The following is a 14,094-nucleotide window of genomic DNA, read 5'->3' on the forward strand; positions in this document are numbered from 1 at the left end:
ACATAAAAAAAATGAAGGATGTGGATTCACATCTCATGTTCTAAATCTCTGTAACAAATCAGGTGTTTCTCTCTGCTTCAGAAACGTTGAAACGCAGATTGTATGTGTCAAGTGCCCTGCTGTCCCCACAAGTCACTGCAGGTCTTGCTGGGCAACTAGAAATCCACCGTACACCATTAGGTTAAACGTCTCTTTTTACAGATTAGTAGTAGTTGGTCAGCAGGTGGGGAGGGTTCCATACTTAATAAAACCAGACTTGTTTTTAAATTAGTTTTAGACTTTAACATGTTTAAGATCACATTTAATCCCATGAAGAGGGCAGCGTTCCTCCCCAAAGGTTTCTCCTGTAGATTAATTTGGAGATGCACCAAGTGGTCAGCATTACTCTTCTTTCTCATGGTGTCAATGAACAGTGATGGGTGATTGTATATAAACCACAACCAGGCCTCACACACTTCATCTACTTGGAACTTGATTAAATTGGCTGCTCATTAATAAGACCTGAAGTAGGACTGAATTGCTGGATAAATTGAGTTCATGAAAAGCGTAGTTTTATCCTCGTCTTGCCCTTGCTCCAAAATTTGTATTGGTGTTGTCTGCACTAAAGCCAACCACTTTATCCATCAAACTGAATGCAGATATGCCTTTAAGCATCGACATAATATACGTGGACATCTTCTTTCCATAGGCTCCATTATCACTTTTTTGAGGCCAAATGGGAGGTGGCCACCACCGCCATTTTGACCGTGTCACAGGTTCCGTCAAGCCCAGACAATTCCATAAAAGGGAAGAGGAGGAGCTGAGGGTGGGGCTGTAAGGCTGGGATCAACTGACGACACCCGGTCGAACTAGCTACAAGCTAACCCAACGCTAACGTGGAGGTGGGAGCTAAGCTAACGGAGGTAGCAACCTAGCTACAACCGGAGTTAAATGTGCACAACACCAGAGCTTCTGAGTCAGAGATACGCCAGGCTGACCGCTGGGTAAAACCGGGTGGAACACAGAGGTCTCCGAGAGCTCCACAAGCTGGCAGCCACAAAGCAGACAAGCACTGCTGCGATCTGAGATGCGCAGAGCTGCCACTGGGGAGAACCGGGTGGAAAGGTTTCCATCCCAGAGCTCCACAAGCCGGCAGCCCGCGGATCAAACAAGCTGCGATCAGACAGAGATGCGTCGAGCTGCCGGGAGACCCAGCCGGCAGCCTCGCGCATCAAACAGAAGCTGCGATCAGAAATGAGCCGAGCTGCAGGGAGAAGCAGCCGGCATTCCGCGCAGCAAACAGAAACCGCGAAGCCAGGGGAGAAACGGGTGGAAATCATCGGTCTCCCGAGAGCTCCACAAGCCGATAGTCGGAACCCAGCTCCACCAACATGTTATATTTCAACCCATTTTCTAAAGTGCAGCATTATGTTAAATGCACTGGGTTTTACCCTATTACATTTAAATTTCATGGTTAAACAGTACATGTTAAAATCTAAGCTCAGCTCGGCAGTGACCTAAAATACATAAATATAATTTTACTTACCGAAAAAAATGAAGTGGAGACTCCTTGGATGCTCTATTAGTGCAATTAATGCCACAGCAAGTCATTTTGTCCAACAATTGCACAAAAATATCCAAAACAGAATACACAAACACAGAGACTCAAAATCCCGGAGCAGTTTCCAAGCCAGACCGAGGCTCTACTGAGGCCTTTCCACGGAGCTAGCTCTGCGGTCACGTGGGTCTGACACTCATTAATTATACAGAATTTTGGGCTTTTAATACACTTAAACAGAAGAGTGAGAAAAAAATTCACCCCACCTCAGAGTTGTCATGAGTGTAAACTAGATCATTTAAACAAAAACATGTTCTGGGAGTCAATGAGGATTTGCTCGCTTCTGACACCAGCCCCCAGCGGATGAGGGTGGAACTGCAATTTTTGGTACTTCCGGGTTTGACTCAATTTTAGAGCTCCGTTGTGGGGGCTTGCCTTTAAGACATAGACATGGATATACCTGGACATTGCCCGCCTATTTCTCTCTTGATGGATAAAAGGAAGCAAAATGGGCAGTTGCCACCACCGCCATCTTGGCTAAGTCACATCTCATTACATTCAGACGCCGTATTCAAGATGAGTCAGTTTGCACAGACTAGATCACTGGTGATCGGTGCGCAGTGCATGCCTGTTAGATTTGTGTCAGACTTGACGCCGACTTGCTCTGACATCATGCCTACGTAGGCAACGATAACTTCTTGAGATCAAGGCGGCCGCAGATTTTGGAGCAAGGCGCTGCAGTTGCTCTCCAGCGGCTGCTAAACCTAGGGCAAGACGGGAAACGCCCGGCTCTCACCTGATCCAAGATCTTATTGGTGGTTCACATTTTGATCCAAACATCCTGTGGTAGAATGCAAAATGTTAGTTGGTCACATGTATTCTGAAAATCATGTTACGTTGATAATGACAACTATATGCGCCATAAAGAGAAATGTGTTTTGTATTCTTTTGTCACATTTCCTATAAGCACACTAAAAATCTACAGCTGATAACCTTTAATTATTATTACAGTCATATCTCCGTATGCACGTCTACAACATATGATATCCACAAGCATTTTTTGATTGCAAACAGGCACCAGAATTCAAATTTTAAAAAGTATGAACGCTAACGCGATATCTTCATCCATCATCACCCACGAGCTACATGTAGGGAAATCTGTCCGACTTAAATGCCGGCTTTTAGCCACTCCCCCCGCTGTATCCGTCCGCTCGTCTCTTTTCCAGGCATGGACATAATTTTCACTTTGGGGGGGGGGGGGGGGGGTGTATCTTTACAGTATGCTCTAATGGGAAACAGGCTTCAAAACAAACGGTTGTTTTCCGCTTGGTCCTAGGGCTCAACCAGTGTCAATTTAATAAAGCGTAATATTGTTTTTGGATGGTAAAAAGTGCAGGGGTCAAAACTTGACTTTGGAAAAAGTGGGGGAGACCTGTGCCCCCTCCCCCCCCCCCAAATTACGTCCGTGTTTCCAGGTGAGGCGCTGCTCATCTTAAACAAGGCCACACTTGGTGACAGTGAGTTGAAGGCTCATGATGAACTGAAGCTTTCCATCCAACTGGTGGACTCATGACTCAAAGCGCTGTGGTGATTAATTTGCTCTACAGCGCCATCAAGCAGGCGACACATAACTGGCACAGTGACGTGTAAACTTTAAGCTGAAAGAAAAAATCAATGATGCTTGTGAGGTCAATATATAAATTCTGAGTATTGTCTTAATCTGTCTCTTTCATACAATGTCTGGTGCAAACGAGAAAGGAAACTAACAAGAAGCGTGGTTTTGGTGTGATTGTGTAACTGTAATCATGCTTCTGTTACCCAATTGTAATAAATGTATAACAGCTTAAAGGATGACAAAAACATTTGTGGAGCTTCAAACTGGAAAAATGACTAATATGTATGACCCCAATAACAAAACTCTAATATCTATAATTCATATTTGTTTATAATAAAGTTGCTGCTTAGCACAGGAAAGTTGATGGAAACAAATAGGAGGGGGTTGTGATGTGAACGTGTGCTTGTGTGACTGTAACAGAGCTTATGACACTAGGGAGAATGTCACATTTGTTTTTATTCAAAAATAACAGCTTTTCCATGGTACTGGGCTTACGGCGGTTTCTCTTCTGTGAAATAATTTCATCTGCTTTAGAAAATATCCATTCACTGGGCACAGATGAAGCAGAGGTAGCTAGAAAAAAAACGCCACAAGTTTGGATAAACAAATCTATGCCCAACCTAGTACTCAAGGGGATTCTCCAGTCTTCCAATGTTAAGATTGTGAAAGTATTTTTGAGCCTCCACTTTTGCATCAGCAGTGAGATTTGAGGTCTTTATCTCCAGGACTGTGGTGTCCAAACTTCCACGGTTTGCTACCTTAACCAAACAAAACACAAGTAGCTAAATACAATAAAATAATCCTAAATGTGTCCATGTACCTTGACTCAGGCTGAGAGCTTCTGATGATGAAGATGATGCTGCTTTAAAACAGCAGCACATTTACAAATGAACCACTTCTCAGCATCCAATGCTTTATCGGGTCTAAGGATTAAAAACAATTTCTAACCTGGGATCCAGTCCGCATCAGTGTTTCAAACACTTCATAAAAATGCTTTCATTCATTAAAAACTTTTCATTTATTTTAGTTGGCTATTTTGGAATGCTCCAGCCGCAGACTGGTCAATCAGCCGATCCTCTGACTGGTGGGATATTTATGTGCCTCGTTACATGGAAGCGCAATAGTTGAAGCACTTCAGGATGTCGGAGCAACAAACTGCAGCCAGCATTGCAGGGAATAGACACTTTCTTCCATGCGCGTGTGCCTCTGAGGAAGATTGTAGCTATTGCTTTATGGTAACATGCTACAGGTTCACATTACTGACCCATCAGTGTTTCATTTGGTGATGGCATCTTAACTGTTGCTAAGTTTCGAGGACTTTTGTGCTGCTGCAAAAGCATTGTTGTTGCCAGAACTAATTAATTTACCCGATGAGGGTGAATTTGGGGAAATGGCGTCCTATTTTAAGAGCAGGTGGGTGTTGCCACAATGTGTGGGTGTTATTGATGGCTCCCACATCCCAATAGCACCCAGACACTTCCACACAGACTGTTTCAACCGGAAAGGGTGGCACTCACTCGTCTTGTACGCAGTGGTGGATGGAAAGGGGCTGTTTTGGAACGGGGCTTCCTGGGAGCATGCACAACGCGAGGGTACTGAGACTATTCTCCAATTGGGATTCGGCCAGCCGTGGAAATCTCTTCCCTGACCATTCAATCCAAATAGCTGACGTTGACTTTGGATACTGCATCCTTAGTGACTCTACTTACCTGCTGCAAGCCTGGCTTCTGAAGCCATTCGCAGACCCTGGGCGACTGACAGAGCAGCAACTTCTTTTTAACAAGTTCAGCCGGGCACATGTGGTTAAAAATGCCTTTGTTAGGCTGAAGGGAAGGTGGCGCTGCCTACTTAAAAGGAATGACTGTGATGTCAGACTGATGTGTTCCATAAATCTGACCTGCTGCGCCCTGCATAATCTGTGTGAGAGCCTTGGGGAGAATAACGACAATGTGTGGACAACTGACGCAGAATATCCTGAACCTGTGGCTGCACCACTGCTGCCACAAAATACAGGAGATGTGGGAGGGAAAGCAAAGCGTGGCGCTTTGATGATGCACCTGCTGGGGCAGTAGTCATGGATTACATCCTATGTTTAGCTCCAATAATGTCTGGGCCGTTCAACAAATGTTTAACCTTTGAACTTTTTTATGCACCAACACTACCTAAAAATTGTAAACATGGGTAAATATATTTGTTGAGTTCTTAGTGTGGAGTGCAAGCAATTGGTTTTATGCACATCCAAGGCTTAGCCATATGTCTTCAGTCAGGTTATTAATGCAAGTGCAAAGAAATACTTTATGGGACTCGTTTATATTGATGCGTGAGTCGTGACTGACATAAGTTCTTATTTAGCTAAGTGTGCAGTGTACTCATTTTAGCTTCTGATCAATTAATCTTGTATACAGTGAGACCTACCTGGTATATAATCCTATATAAATCCCAAAGTTGAATAAAGCAAATACTTAGATGCACAACCAGGACTTGTTTATGTTAGCACATAGATTCTTATATTGATACTATAATTGGACCCTTATATTTCACATTCTGTAAAATAGGCACAGTGATGGATTACATGTTGCAATGCCACAAAATACATATTCAAACCATTTATTTTTTAGTTTTGTGGACAGCAGAGACCACACAACGCAGCACATCCAGGAACGCACGGTTGAATTCACGCTGTTCTTTCTTCCCCCATCTCCCCTCCCTCTCCAGGCGTCTGTCTTCCTTCTGAGATGCCATCTGTTTCGCCATAAGCGAGTTCATCTTCCTCGCAGCCTCAAGGGACCCCGCGTCACTCACCACCAGCCTCTCCATCCACCTCCCTTTTCCTGAATAAACACCCAAAAGATGTATATGGAATTTCCATGTGCTTGTCATATTACTCACCGTAGCTTGGTCTGTGGTCTGCCAATGACACCGAAAAGCTCGTGCTTTGGCTGGGGCAGCTGTCGCCAGATGAAGGTCCAGCGTTCGTGTCCCCAGCATTGGGTACATCCAGGCTGTCGCCGGTGAACAGTTCCAGAGTAATTTCTTTTATAAAGTAACAAAAAAAAAGTTACATAACTAAACGAAAATGTTAGTGGACAAGCTAGGTCATAAGTAGGCATACCACAACTAGCCTGAAGTTAGCCTAGCCTTTTGTTTGCATATCAGAGCTACCCAAAGCTAGCACAACATTGTGTCTGCACTATAGGTGAGTATGGCACAAACGGGAGGTAATATAGGGTGACCATATTTCCTTTTCCAAAAAAGAGGACGGGATCTGTGCCATTGATGTCACACTATGGCAACGCCAACAAACCACATTGGGACCCATTTTTTTCCAGGTGTAAGAGCTAAAATTAATATTAGACAAAAGGGCTCTAAAACAATTCATATGTAAATATTTTCCATATATTTTCTAAATTAAATTTTTCTGCTGCTTCAGTGCTGCAACAACATTATAATAAGAAATTATTATACTTTTTGTTTTACTACAGCATCGGTAAGCTTCCTGTGCACAGATTATTAAGGATGCTTGTTTCAGCTGTGAGATTATACAATAGGATCAATGAAAAAATAAGTTGTCACACACTCCATGGAAACTTTCAGAGAATCCACAAATAGTAGCTTTCAAATGGTTATGTTACTTTTTGCAGGTTTAGAAAAGCAGCAGATGAGATAGCATGTCCAACAATTTTGTTTTTCGTTGGACAATATTAGAACATGTCAGTGACATCTGAGGTGTTTTTACAAACACTGTATAACTAATACTCCTGGAAAGGGTATGGAAAACACAGAGGCTTCTGGGGGGTGGGGGGGTGGGGGGGGGGTCGGTTCTGTTTTGCCTTGGCCCCCAAAATGTCTTGAAACGGCCCTAGGTGTGTGACAGAGTTTTGAAGGTGATCTGAATTATATCAAATGTATAAATATTACATGTGTATAACTTATTGTTTCATACAGGTAAAAACGTGTAGTGGAGATGAATTACCTACATTTTACTTGTCAACACTTTGTTTTGTTTTCTTGTTTTTATTTAACTATTTTCCTGTCTTGTCTATATATTCCTATATAAATCCCAAAGTTGAATAAAGCAAATACTTAGATGCATAAAACTAAAGTACAATATATATATATATATATATATATATATATATATATATATATATATATATGTATATGTATATATATATGTATATATATATATATGTATATATATATATATATATATGTATGTATATATATATATGTATGTATATATATATATATATATATATATATGTATGTATATATATATATGTATGTATATATATATATATATATGTATGTATGTATGTATATATATATATGGATGTATGTATATATATGTATGTATGTATATATATATATATATATATATATATATGTGTGTATATATGTACATATATACATATATATATAAACATATATATACATATACATATATATATATATATATATATATATATGTATATATATATATATATACACACATATATAATATTTCATTGCAACGAGATATTGTACTTTGGTGTTATTGTTCACTCAAAAACACATTTTCCTTTTTCTTTTCCCAGTATTTACGTATTCATTTGTTTTGGGTCCTCTTTTAAAAAGCTTACAGGCCCATCACGAAAATAAAACACATAATAAAATTATGTTCTTCCTACAACAGCTGAATGCGGCAGTTTCCATGTTGCTCAGCAAAACAATTTACACATTCATCAAAATCCAAAGATTTTGCCCGTTTTGATTCAGTGCTGAGTACAGCTTAGCTTCAGAGTCTTTTCTCTGTCAAAGCAGACTGCAAATAGGTCTTTATGAGCCTGAGAGTTGAAAAACTTTGATTTTTCTTGAATTTATAGCTACCAGCTGGAGTGGCAGCAGGGGCAGCAAGGCTTTCTTTTAGGGTGGCAACTGCCACCCTATACCACCCTTGTAGATTCGCCCCTGGTTGTGCCACTTTGAGAATGGACCGTGCGCTGGACGCAGCAGCCTGGAGCGCAACGATCTGTGCGATCCGCTCAAAAGAACCCCCTGTACCTGAGAGTCCATATAAATGATGTAATATAGGTAGAAACCTTTTTTCCAGCTCTCCCTGGATGTGTAGGATATCCAGCTCCCCCATAATTTGATTCCTGCTCCTGGATGAAAAACCGGACATTTTCATCAATACAAGAACACCCCACCCCCACCCCCGGACGACCTGGACCCGGACAGAGAGTTAACAGCGGACATGTCCGGGGAAAAGAGGGTGTATGGTCACCCTAGGTAATATTATTAATCATTATGATAATTACTCACTCACCATTGTCCAGAGCGCCAGTACAAGCTGGAGTGGCTGTGTCCACGCCACTACTGGCCATTACTTGCAGGCCTCTAAATGGAGTCCATCTCTGCAAACCATTTCCAGTGTAGCCGATCTGCCCCGCTCCTGTTGTTGTGGTCCTTGACGGAGCTGTACTCGGCTTTGAGTTTTTAAGTTTTTCACGGCGCGATTCTGTGACATCACTTCACATGCTAAATGTAAACGCTGCAAGGCCAATCAGAAGATTTGATTTAAGGAGAGGGTAATGCGTCAGTTGACCAATCGGTATTGGACCTGGCCAGCCTGAGGCAGACCCCCTCGAGAAGAGGGCTGAGAGCCAGACTAGGTGTGCATGGAAAAATACCAGGCCTCCCAGATATGTAAACAAGTTGTGCAGGGCCAACCGGTACAAGTGGGAATGGCCCATTGTTTGTTTTGCTACCCAGCCACTTGCGCATGCACACAAAGATGATAGAAGATGTCAACAAAGATCCTCCCATACCTGGCACACACTGAACGTGAAAATGCTGGTAAATCCATTTACTTGGAACAGGTAGGTCAAGATGATTGACCAATTATTGGAACATTAAAGATATACGGTCGGCGGAGCAGGGGCTGTTGGCCATGCCCAAGTACCGACTCAAATCACAAGCAGGTCGTGCCTTTTCCATACTGAAGCCGAAACTCTGGTATGAGTTGCCTGCAGGTGTCAAGCAGGCCCCCTCGCTCAGCAATGTTAAGAGCTGACTGAAAACACATTTTCTTCAATGGTTTTTGGCAGATCTTTAATAGCTTTTAAATATTTTAACTCTTTTGTCACTTTTTGTTAAGGGCTTTGTTTGGCCCTTGGGTCATGTGAAGATGCTATATATGTTGGGTAATTTTATCAATCCAGGATTACCTCAGGGAAAGTTCAAAGCACAGGGGGTTATGGTAAAATTTAATTTATCCAAACCAATACCAATAATCAACAATCCATTTAGACTTTGCAAAGTGGAGAGGAAATGTATGGAACTAGGATTGGGACAATATTCAGCGTAACTTTTACCAAGTTTTGTAACTGCAAACATGTTTCATCACATGTAACTTTGGATTCGTAACTTGTAACTTTGGATTCGTAACTTGTAACTTTGGATTCGTAACTTGTAACTTTGGATCCGTAACTTGTAATTCTCAATTCGTACTTGTATTCTTGTTTTGTAACAGGAACATTGTATTTTGTACATGTATTTTTTATTTTGTAAAAGCAAACATTCATTCAGAAACATGAAACTTTTGTTTTGTAACTAGCAGACTTCCAAATTGAAAAAATCTAAGTACAAGTTTCAAATCAAAACTCACAAAACACACATTTCATTCTACAGGTACAAACCTCACATCCTACAGTGTTACGGATCATTTTGTCTCGATTGCCAGTGGGAGGAACTTGGGTGGAACCAATGAGAGCACGATTCTTAGCTACCAATCACGTTTCTCGAATTCCTGTCCAATCACTGGGAGAGGAGGGCAGGGTTTTGTCAGAGCCGTAAAGAGTTACGACACTCCAAGACTCCTATGGAATGGGGAAGTCACGTGGTTCACGTAGTGTCGAATAGTTCCAAACAGCCCCGCTGCTGCATTGACTGCAGTTCATTTCAACTATTCGGTGTTTCGGAAGGATTTTCTCCGGTAAGTTGATGAAATGTCATCATTTTGTTGCATTGTGAAGCGTTAGCTAACCGCTTCGTTGTCTCCTCACAGAACAAGGCTATCCCAGCATGCTTTGCGCGCCGGCTGTGGATTTTCAACAGGCAGAGAAAGGGGAGAGCTATGAAATTTTAAATGTAAGTTTGTTAAAAACTAGCCGTAGAAACCTAAAAAGCTTAAAGCGGTTCCGTTTATAGACATTTTTCGTTTGTATATTTGTTCTTTAAATTACATTTTAGGCAGAAATCAGCCAGAACGAGTTTGTATCGCGGGTCCCAGTTATTCCTGTGTGTGTGTGTGTGTGTGTGTGTGTGTAGCGAATTAAACTTGTCATTTGTTTTAAGGACAACGGAGCAAAGAAGCGTTTTATGAAGCTTAGAGGTGAAGAGTGAAGCTGTTTACACACAACCACAGAAGTTCTTCTGTGAAAAGTAGTTTTACATTCAGGGATTTACACAGCTGACACGTTTTAATGAAGTAAAATGTTTGTGTGAAGAATATAATTTTTATCTTCTCGTGTGGATAAATGTAAAAATGTGTTTACTGCCTTTTTGTCACCTGTGGTCTCTGATTTTCTCTGTAGGACTGCAGGTGTCCAGGGTCAGGAGAGGCTTTACCTGTCCTGGGAGAGAGGCCTTCTACTGTCATCATGTTATTGTTATTTAGCAGTAGGGTTGTCACGGTATGAAAATTTAACCTCACGGTTATTGTGACCAAAATTATCACGGTTTTCGGTATTATCGCGGTATTTTTTAAACGGTGTTGCATATGTTCAGAAAGCATTGATAGTCCTGTTCTACACAAACTGAAATAGTTTTGAAAAGGTTTAACAGTGTTTATTAAACCTAAAATAACACAAAGCCTTAGCAAAAGTGCAACTTTTCACAAGTAAAGGAACAAATAGCTTCTTTTTCTGGAACATGTTACAGTAGTCAGTGCAGGTTTAAATTATACAAATCCAAACATTCAAAACATAAACAATATGTAAACAAATCAAAGAAACATCACTTGTTTTCTCATATACTTGTTTTCTTCATTATCAAAATGAAAATCTAAAACTCCAGTCCACACTTGACTTGAGCACTGTACAAGTCAACCTTAAAAAAATATGTATTTAAAATAAATAGCCACTTTAAACAAATTACTAAAATAACTACTACACTATGTAATCAAATCCAAATGTTCAAGTATAAATGGCATTGAATAAGTAAATAAATCAATGACAAGGAACTAATTGTATATTTCTCTTCATCATCAACAAATAAGATGCTTCATCCAGCAACAGGGTGTCCGTGACACGGTTTAAATGCTGGCAGAGGACGCTGCGGCTGCAGTATATAGTGACTCGTTGCATTCTCCCTCAACCAAAAGTCCTCACGTCATGCATTTAAGCTAAAATGCTGATGTTAACTTACCTTGCACTGGCTGTAGAGACGTGGGTGATGGTCACTCAGATGTGCCGTTAGATTCGAAGTGTTGCTGCCTTTTGCAGACACTTGTTTCCTGCACGTTCTGCAAACGTGATAGCCGTCTTCTACTAACTGTCCCTCAGCATTTTTCAGAAATCCAAAATATGCCCATACTTCCGATTTAGTCTTCTTTGAGGGCTGATGGATGTCCTGGGCGCTGCCGTCTCCTCCTTCGGCCATTATTTCAGCTTCAAAGTTTTGGTGCCGTTGCAAACTAAACAGTGCGTGTGCGCGCCGCGGGAACTTCAGCTGAAGCGACGGTGGCTGGTAAGGGTCACCGCACCGAAACCGCGGCCACGGTAAACCCACCGAGATAATTTAGTTTTTTAAAAACTGGACGGTTATTTTTATTGTCAACTTTTTTACCGGGGTTTACCACTATACCGGTTACCGTGACAACCCTATTTAGCTGTTTGATATTTGAACACATTTATTAAAACAAATACTAACTGAGAACTCTTTCTGGTCATTGATTTTATCACCAGTTTTATTATTACAGATGTTTTTTAACATGTTACATGAACAGAAAATGAAAAGATGGTAAGGAGACAAGATTATTTATAATAGGTTACACTTATTTACAGATCAAAACCAGTATGGACCAGTTATGTACGTTTAAAGCAGGATTAACCTGAGTGACTCTTCCTGGATCATTTATTTAAACTGAGTGAGCAGGAAGTCTTTAACAGTGCAGCTGGATCTGCTGCAGGAGGATCCAGACGTTGATGGAGGGCTGGAGCAGACCCGTGGCTGAAAGTTTCTGGTCAGAGGAACATCATACAGGACGGTCTGCAGAGAGAGCTTTGGGACGCTTCCTCTCACTGTCCACTCCATCGTCCATCTACAGGGCCTGCTGGGCTGGCTCAGACGACGGCTGTTACATCTCTGTGAATGACTTGCCTGTTAACAATAGTGGTGGGCTGCTGGTACCTCCTCCAGGACTGAGCACCACTGACCTCCTCCACACACATCTTCCTCAGGCTCATCCTCCCGACCCACAACTTCACCAGCACAGAGGCAGATGTGCAGCACATTGCATGCTGACCTGTAGTAGATTAAATAAGCCCATGCTGAAAGAGATGAAGACTACTGGGACTTAATTCTCTGGAGTGATGAGACAAAGATCACTGTTTTTGGAACAAAACTGTATGGCGTCGCAAAGGTGAGGATTTCAAAGAGAAATGCATGGTGCCTACAGTGAAGGATGGTGGTGGAAGTGTATGGAAGAATTATGACAAATATCAAGAGATCCATGTTAACACAGATCAAGACATTGACATCTGCTATGATGCTAATGCAAAAACACCAGAGATTCACTACTGTTTACACTAGCTGTTTGAATGTTCCAGCTTGGACATCATCTGGTTTGGGCTCAGACCGGAAGATATCTCTGTTTTGTTGTGCTATTTCTAAAACAGAAATTTCCCAAAAATCCAGCTGTGAAAATCCAAAAAAACTTTTTCAGCATAGACTTTAAAGGGGCATTATGGAAGTCTGACAGCCAAAACATGTATAGAAATAATAAATGTCTTCTTCATACATTCTCCTGCAATGCCCTGGTCCTGTAGAATGAACCCTGGCATTTTTACTGTGATTGCCTGTTTTTCTGTAAAATCACAGAAAAAGAGAGCTGCTCGGATCGAGCAGGCTCCTTCATGCGCTTTCACGCTCAGGCATAGCCCGTAGCATTTGCTATCAGTAGCTTTAGCAGCAGAGAGTGAGGTAGTGCCAACTCAGCGACTTTGTCGCTGTTCCTAACGCCTAGTGATGAACCTAGCTACATTTCTGAGGACCCTTAGCTACTTTCTGTTGAACTTTCTTCTAGATATTTCCTGCAAATTAGCAACAAAATAGCCATTTTCGCTCCGAACTGTTCTTTGAACATTGTTTCAGGTGTCATCAAGGATATGAATGTTACAGATGCAAAAGACGTTACTGGTGCTTTAGCTCACAAGACGCCAGACTCTCATAAAGAAGACCCGGGTTCGATTCTGGATGAGAATATAGTTTATTTAGAGTTTATATTTTACATTAATGGTATATTTTTTTTACAGTAAGATGCCCAAATTTTTATTTGAAACTCGCCGAGCTGCATTGAATTCACAGATAAAAAAGATGTGGGTTCAACTTTCATTTTGGAACAATTTTTCAAGCAAGGGAAGGGAATTATCTGAGCATGCAGGAGGACTGACCCATCATAAACCTTTGTCGGCTGTGCTGAAGAGAAAGGTACAGAACCAAGTTATTTAATTAATTAGCTGCACATTCTCCTGTCCTCTGTCCTCCGGGCCACCCACCCGTGCACGAGCCTACTATTGAAGCTGCCGTTACGATTTTGGCCTGAGGGGGCAATCGCGAGCATAAAAATTCAAAACTCTGTAAAGTCCCTTTAATACTGTTTTACACATGCCATTCAAAGGAATTTAGCCTCTGGCCATATGCTTTAAATCAGGATATGTTTGGTCAAAGATCTCAAGAG

The sequence above is a fragment of the Nothobranchius furzeri genome, chromosome 7 (assembly GCF_043380555.1).
Source record: "Nothobranchius furzeri strain GRZ-AD chromosome 7, NfurGRZ-RIMD1, whole genome shotgun sequence".
Classification (NCBI taxonomy): Eukaryota; Metazoa; Chordata; class Actinopteri; order Cyprinodontiformes; family Nothobranchiidae; genus Nothobranchius; species Nothobranchius furzeri.